This window comes from Gymnoscopelus braueri (assembly GCF_963280865.1).
Source record: "Gymnoscopelus braueri genome assembly, chromosome: 19".
NCBI lineage: Eukaryota > Metazoa > Chordata > Actinopteri > Myctophiformes > Myctophidae > Gymnoscopelus > Gymnoscopelus braueri.
In genome coordinates this window covers 4212134-4221109 of record NC_137621.1, presented here as the reverse complement: position 1 = coordinate 4221109, position 8976 = coordinate 4212134, and positions in this window count along the sequence as shown.

Sequence of the window (8976 nt, the reverse complement as noted above, 5' to 3'; positions counted from 1 at the left end):
ACACACACACACACACACACACACACACACACACACACACACACACACACACACACACACACACACACACACACACACACACACACACACACACACACACACACACACACACACACACACACACACACAGGGCTGCCAGTTGCCCATGTCAAATATACTTCAAATACCAATGTAAAATGACTTGTACATCTTGTTTTTCATTCTTTTAAATGTGTTGAACATTTTCACCTATGATGACATGCCCAAAATAGAGATGATTGTTAAGAATTGTTTTATTCAATTTGTGTTTGCTTTATATAATCAATTAAATCAATTAGTTTGTTGCACCCCTAGTTATTATGTGTAAAAAAGAAAAAGTACAATTATATTGTAAGCATGTAGCAGATGCTCTTATCCAGAGTGATTTACAGTCAGCAAGGTAAATGATCAGTGTCGTGCCTCAAGAAACGTTCAGTTAACCTGTGACCTTTGTTCTCTGAGTGAAGAGACTATGGGCCCTATTTTTGCCGGTGCCTTACCCATTCATTATCCCTAAACTTCTTTGCCATTTTTTACTATTTTCAAAAACATTTTCAAATAGCCAATCTACAAGCTCACAACGTGTCAATGTAGTTAGTTAAACTATACAGTTGAACTATTAAACTATATAGTTGAACTATTTGAAAATGTTTTTAAAAATAGCAAAAAATGGCAAAGAAGTTTAGGGATAATGGATAACGCACCGGCGAAAATAGGGCTCCTTCTCTCTATCCAACATATTTCATATGTATGGGGAATGACCCCACCTCGCTTAAAACGTGGATATTTCTTTAAGACACACCGGTCCTACTGGCACGTACGGGTATATAAGGCCCAGGTGTGTGTGATTACACTGGTTTTACTTTGATCGACACCGCTGCCCAGCGACATCGAGGTGGAGAGATAGTCTCTTCACTCAGAGAACAAAGGTTACAGCGTAACCGAACGTTCACTATCGTATCGAGACTATCTCTCCACCCAACATATTTCATGTGTATGTGGGACTCTGTAAGACACCTCGTGAGGAAGTGAAGCAGTCCCAGAACCCCAGAGCCAACACCAGTGGGCTCCGACCCAGAACATACTGTATTTAAAATATGTACAAGTATGTTCAATTTGAATATTTACAACCCCTGGGGCGGCCGGACAGCCAGACGCCATCCTGCCGCTAAATGATCGGGCAGAAGACGTTACCCAGAGCCTGGCCCCGCCAGACGCTAAGGCCAGTGACCAGAGAGGGGGGAAGGGAACGCTCAAGCCAGCCCGCCAGACACAAGGCTGACTTGGCTGGTGAAGCTGACGGTGACACCTAGCCTACCGCTGAGTAGCACACAAGACCAACTCCCAAAGAGAGTGGATGCAGGTTCCATGTTCAGTCGGTTCCCCCTCAAGGACCCTGGAGGAGTTTGAGAATCAGTGCCCTGTTCATAATTTGCTAAATGTCTGTTGCCATTGGTTGCCGTTTTAACTCTGTGTGTGAGACATAGGAGGTCAGCGACCACATGTGTGCCACTTCTTGAGAAGACAGATATGTTTGTTACTTCCTCAATTCTCACGTATATTTATTTATATATATATATATACACTGTACATGTTGTGGTAAATAGCATATTGGCCAACCAACTGCCTTCTGAACATGTGTGCACACACACACACACACACACACACACACACACACACACACACACACACACACACACACACACACACACACACACACACACACACACACACACACACACACACGTAGGCTGAAGCAAGTGTCACATTTTAGGAAGTGAAACCACATTTGGAAATTTGGCAATTAATCAGTGGTGTAAAGTAACTAGGTAAATGTACTCAAGTACTGTACTTAAGTACAATTTTGAGGTACTTTTCCTTTACTGGAGTATTTCCAATTGTCTATACTTTTACTTCTACTCCACTACATCTCATCTCAGAGGCAAATATTCTACTTTTACTCCACTACAATTATTTGAAAACTTTAGTTACTAGTTACTTTGCAGATATAAATAATTACGTTATAAAACATGCATTAACCACGTTAGCCCTATTTTAAACCAAGGCTATTTGAAAATAGCTGATCTACAAGCTCACGATGCGACGCATTGTGAGCTTGTAGATCTGTTATTTTCAAACATTTTAGTACTTTTACTTTTGGTACTTTAAGTACATTTTGATACCAATACTTTTTTAATTTGGAATTCCGGACTTGGACCTGTAACAGAGTACTTCTGCATTGCAGTATTGATACTTTTACCCAAGTAAAACATTTGTTTAACCTTTTCCACCACTGCAATTAGTCATGTTTACGTCAACCCTAAAAAAATACACCTACGTGTTGGGGAAACTTTGCCTTCGTCAGGGAGACTAGACAGACTAGTCACCCTGACGAAGGCAGTGTTGGTCTCTTCCCTCTTTTGCCTTTGAGGTCAATTCATCTTTCTTTTCCTTTTTTGCCCTTATTCTCTGAGCCAGAACTACTGTATGTGATGGTACAATGATTGTTATCTATGTGTGACATCATGCTACATGCTCCATGGTGTATAAAACACTAAACAGCATAGGAGGCCTGAATAGGAGGAAGGATTGTGTGTAGGAGGTCATTTACATACAGATGTGAGGGGACTTAAATTAATTGGCCACATAAAATATAAATATTTAACTCATTCCCTGTCAATGACGTATTTTGACGTCTCTTAAAAAAAACAAAAAAGAGATAACGTGATCCAAAGATTTAATGCTCCATTCACTTCCCTGTTAAAATATTAGGGACATATTGTGAATCTCTGCTCCTGTGTTTTACCATGTATTTTTCAGCAAAACATGCTATTTTCAACTGGGTATAACAAGCGAACGGGAATCGCAATGACATTGTTTTTTTTTCTCACAGAATCACAGTGAACCGTCCGTGGTTAGCCACCATCAGGGGATCGATCACACATGAGTTAACTCATTCACTGCCAGACACATTTCTGGCTGTGTGATCCCAGTGCCAGGATTTTGCGATTTTCGTACCTTTTCAAGTAGTCACAGAATATTTATCTCCAGTGTGATCGATCCCCTGATGGTTGCTAATCACGGACGGCATGTTTCGCTGAAAAATACATGGTAAAACGCAGGAGCAGAGATTCACAATATGTCCCTAATATTTTAACAAGGAAGTGAATGGAGCAGTAAATCTTTGGATCACGTTATCTCCTGGTTCTTTTTTCTTCTTTTTTTCTAGAGACGTCAAAAGACGTCATTGACAGGGAATGACTGAAACATTTATATTTTATGTGGCCAATTAATTTAAGTCCCCTCACATCTGTATGTAAATGACCTCCTACACACAATCCTTCCTCCTATTCAGGCCTCCTATGCTGTTTAGTGTTTTATACACCTTGGAGCATGTAGCATGATGTCACACATAGATAACAATCATTGTACCATCACATACAGTAGTTCTGGCTCAGAGAATAAGGGCAAAAAAGGAAAAGAAAGATGAATTCACCTCAAAGGCAAAAAAAGGAAGAGACCAACACTGCCTGCGTCAGGGTGACTAGTCTGTCTAGTCTCCCTGACGAAGGCAAAGTTTCCCCAACACGTAGGTGTATTTAGGGTCGACGTAAACATGATTAATTGCAGTGGTGGAAAAAGTTCTCAAATGTTTTACTTAAGTAAAAGTATCAATACTGCAATGTAGAAGTACTCTGTTACAAGTAAAAGTCCGGAATTCAAAATTTACTTGAGTAAAAGTACAAAAGTATTGGTATCAAAATGTACTTAAAGTACCAAAAGTAACAATACTAATTTTTTTTTAAATAGCAGATCTACAAGCTCAGCTTGTAGATCGGCTATTTTCAAATAGCTTAGGTATAAAATAGGGCTAATTTATGTTTTATAACGTAATAATTTGTATCTGCAAAGTAACTAGTAACTAAAGTTTTTAAATAATTGTAGCGGAGTAAAAGTACAATATTTGCCTCTGAGATTTAGTGGAGTAAAAGTATAGACCATTGGAAAAAGTAAAGTAAAAGTACTTCAAAATTGTACTTAAGTACCATACTTGAATAAGTGTACTTAGTTACTTTACGCCACTGACTGATTGCAATTTCCAAATGGGGTTTCACTTCCTAAAATATCATGTGAAACTTGCCTCAGCCTACAGCCATGCACGGTGCGTACGTGTGTCATTTAGGGAAGTGAAAACTGCTAGCAATGGTGATTACCTCATCAGCCCGCTCGTCCGTTCCTCCCCCCCCCCCCCCCCCACAGAAGGACCCCTGGGGCCCCCCGGAACCCCACTTTGAGAAGCACTGAACTAATAAATGTACAGTTTGTAACGCTCAGGGCTCAATACACCATGGAGCATGTAGCATAATGTCACACATAACAATCATTGTACAATCATAGACAGTAGTTCTGGCTCAGAGAATAAGGGCAAAAAAGAAAATAAGGCTACCATAACCTCAAAGTCAAAAAAGGGAAGAGCCCAACACTGCCTGCGTCAGGGTGACTAGTATGTCTAGTCTCCCTGACGAAGGCAAAGTTTACCCAACACGTAGGTGTATTTTTTAGGGTCAACGTAAACATGATTAATTGCAGTGGTGGAAAAAGTTCTCAATACTACAATGTAGAAGTACTCTGTTACAAGTAAAAGTCCGGAATTCAAAATTGACTTGAGTAAAAGTACAAAAGTATTGGTATCAAAATGTACTTAAAGTACCAAAAGTAACAATACTAAAATGTTTGAAAATAGCAGATCTACAAGCTCACAACGCGTCGCGAAGCGACGCATTGTGAGCTTGTAGATCTGCTATTTTCAAATAGCTTAGGTATAAAATAGGGCTAATATATGTTTTATAACTTAATAATTTGTATCTGCAAAGCAACTACTAACTAAAGTTTTTAGATAATTGTAAAAGTACAATATTTGCCTCTGAGATGTAGTTATACTGGCATAAGGACCAGAGTAATTACTGGTTATACTGGCATAAGGACCAGAGTAATTCCTGGTTATACTGGCATAAGGACCAGAGTAATTCCTGGTTATACTGGCATAAGGACCAGAGTAATTACTGGTTATACTGGCATAAGGACCAGAGTAATTCCTGGTTATACTGGCATAAGGACCAGAGTAATTACTGGTTATACTGGCATAAGGATTAGAGTAATTACTGGTTACACTGGCATAAGTGAGAGCCAGAGGATTTTTTTCTTTTTAAAAAGAAAAAAATCCTCTTGCTCTCACTTATTATATTATCTCTCATATTATTGTCATTGTATGTTGTGTGTTGTGTTGTGTAAAGCACAGCACTTTGAGGATAGGTCTCACAAAACTGCATGTTGCTTCTTGTACCTGTATCCGTAGTGACTAATAAACCTTGATTATTGATTCTATGAGCCACGCAAATATAAGAGAACGGTCTGAACATTACATTACAGTCATTTAGCAGACGCTTTTATCCAAAGCGACTTACAATAAGTGTATTCAACATAGGTAGGGAACGAAAACTACTAATCACCAGAAGTCTTTAGTGCATTATCTGCAAAAACAAGCAACCAAGAGTATACCTAGCGCTAAGGTAAAAGTGCAATATATCAGCTACCTATTTCCTTAAACAGATGAGACAAAATAGCTAAATCAAATGAGCATGAGCTAAAACAAATAAGTGAATCGACTAAACAAGATCCAATAAACAATCCAATAATCCAATAAACAATACAGCAATAGAAAACAAGCGTTCGTACAACTAGTTAACAACAAGTAGGTCAGGCAGAGAGGAAGGGTAGTGTTTCCTGAAGAGGTGAGTTTTCAGCCTGCGGCGAAATATGGGCAGTGACTCTGCTGTCCTAACATCAGTGGGAAGTTCATTCCACCACTGTGGGGCCAGAACAGAAAAGAGTCGTGACCGTGTGGATCGGCCAGAAGGACCCTTGAGTGACGAGGCAATCAGTCGCCCCGAGGTGGCAGACCGAAGTGGTCGGGCAGGGGTGTAGGCATCGACCATAGCCCGGAGGTAGGAAGGAGCAACCTAGTCGGACCCTGTCAAATCCTATAACCTCTGAACGGTCGCCACCAGGTATAAACTTAACCTGAGTAAAACTATGTCTAAACCTAACCTTATTCCTAAACTTAACCTGAGTAAAACTATGTCTAAACCTAACCTTATTCCTAACCTTAACCTCAGTAAAACTATGTCTGAACCTAACCTTATTCCTAAACTTAACCTCAGTAAAACTATGTCTAAACCTAACCTTATTCCTAAACTTAACCTGAGTAGAACTATGTCTAAACCTAACCTTATTCCTAACCTTAACCTCAGTAAAACTATGTCTAAACCTAACCTTATTCCTAACCTTAACCTCAGTAAAACTATGTCTAAACCTAACCTTATTCCTAACCTTAACCTCAGTAAAACTATGTCTAAACCTAACCTTATTCCTAACCTTAACCTCAGTAAAACTATGTCTAAACCCAACCTTATTCCTAACCTTAACCTCAGTAAAACTATGTCTAAACCTAACCTTATTCCTAACCTTAACCTCAGTAAAACTATGTCTAAACCTAACCTTATTCCTAACCTTAACCTCAGTAAAACTATGTCTAAACCTAACCTTATTCCTAACCTTAACCTCAGTAAAACTACTGTAAATCCTCTAATAGTGACCTCAATTCGATTAAAAGCCGTCTCTCTATTACAGAGGCGTCAATTGGGTATGGCAGGGTATTGCAGCTGCCATACCCTGCCATACCCGGGGGGGGGGTATTTTCGGCTATTTTCAAATGGCCGAAATGCATATAGGGATGAAGTGGTTAATGTATGTTTTGTAATAATAATCAATATCTACAAAGTATTTGCAATGAGGTCAGCGACCAAAGGCATGGCACTTCTTGAGAAGTTTGTCATTTCCTCCATTCTGACGGTAAAGAGCCTATTTGCAGTGCGTATGTTTTGTACGTCATGAATATGCATGTACGCACGTCTACAGTATAAGTGTGGCCAAAACTACAGACTAGACCAGATTAGTTAATCCATTGTTAGTGTCTGCATTAACGACTAAGCTGAAATGCTTCCACACCGGCGATTTCCCGTTTAAGTTTTCAGTTGTAATAAACTTGCCAGAAGACAAGTTAACTTTTACCTCCGCTGGCCCCAACATGCTAGTCTATCACTCTCTCTGTGTGTTGTTGTTGTGAGTGACCGACGGACACATATGACGTTCCCTCCAAAAAAAATCTTTCCCTCCTTTCCCATGAACGCCTGTGCGTCGTTGTTAGGACAACGCACAGTGCGTTGTCACGTAAATTAGGAAGTAGAACCCAGACACGGGTGAGCCTCTTTCTTTGGTGTTTCGCCCAGGCAGACAGTATTTTTACACTTTATTTTCTATAGATCAACAATATGACCGATACGAATCAAATTCCGACCACCAATTATGCAAATGCGTCCGACCCGTGCACGGCGGGTACCGACGGGTTTCGGTCGGGTATCCCAGCTCTACTCCACTACATCTCAGAGGCAAATATTGTACTTTTACTCCACTACAACTATTTGAAAACTTTAGTTACTAGTTACTTTTCAGATTTAAATTATGATATGAAACATACTTTAACCACTTTAGCCCTATTGTATTCCTAGGCTATTTGAAAATAGCCGATCTACAAGCTCACAACGTGTCGCGATGCGACGCATTGTACTTTTTCCACCACTTTTTATCTCTAAAAAAAAAAGTGTTGGACTAGGTTGTTGCACCGACCGTTACCATCCACAGAACAATTTTTAGTGCTATTTAGCACCTTTTTATTTATAGTGTGAGATATGATCTACTGAACAACAAAGAGGAAGTTGATATTCACTTTACTTCTACTCCACTATAGAGCTGGGCTGATTTTTTCAGCCCGAATACGACCCGTTACCGACAGCTTTGTGTCCGACCCGAATCGAGCCCAACCATTAATTATTAATATGCGTCCGAACCGGGGCCCGGAACCGACGCTTTTTTTCACTCGCATTTTTTTTCTTTCTTTTTCTTTGAGGAACGCTCTTTATTAGTCAGGCAAGGAGCACTGCAGACTGCACATTATAACACGTTTGCGTGTCAGTCAGTGTAATAAGTGCCTTCCTCAAAGAAAAAGAAAGAAGAAAAAAAAAAAAAAAAGCGACTGACTGATTATACTAGTATAGGGCCTGTAAATTACCATGAAAGGGGATTGTTTTATATACAGTACGTTGATTATTAAATAGTATAAGACATGCACACATTGCACAGCACTGCACACACACACTTTTTCCACAGTTATCATCAATAGCCTTTATTAATATTCAGTCTTACCAGCATTGACGATTGACATCAGCTTTTAAAGTCCACGACACGTAGCGGGCAGCGGCAGGCTATTAATATGATCATCATGGATCGAGTTATTTACTCAACTGTTGACTGTTTAACAGCTTATACATCAAACTATTAACATTTACCAATCCAACCATCGTGGTTTATATGTTGTCATGGAGGAAAAGGATTGCATCCACAGTGTCCGGGTTCAACGCTGTCCTCCTTTGCTCAATGGTTCTTCCAGCTGCGCTAAAGTTACGTTCGCTGCTGCTGCTGCTCGCTGGTATCGCTAGAATGCCCCCTGACAAGTATGCCTAGCTTCGGGTAGGTGGGGTGATGTTCACGCCACCAGCCCAAAACATCCCTCTCGTTGTTCATGAGGTGATTTCGTGTGGCATACAGTTCGACTTCATCAATGACATTATCCTCAGGTATATTGTCCCAGTCCTCAAAGTCCAGTGCAGCTCGCTTGGGTGCAGGAGGGTCATCACCTGCGGCAGGGTTTTCCTCCTCCGGTACCGTGTTGTTGTTCATGTCGCTCAGCTGTCGTCGAACCTCAAGAATCAATAATTAAGAAGGTATATGTGTGAGGTGTGATAATGTTCGCATCGCAATAAGCGTTCAGTGCTGCTAATG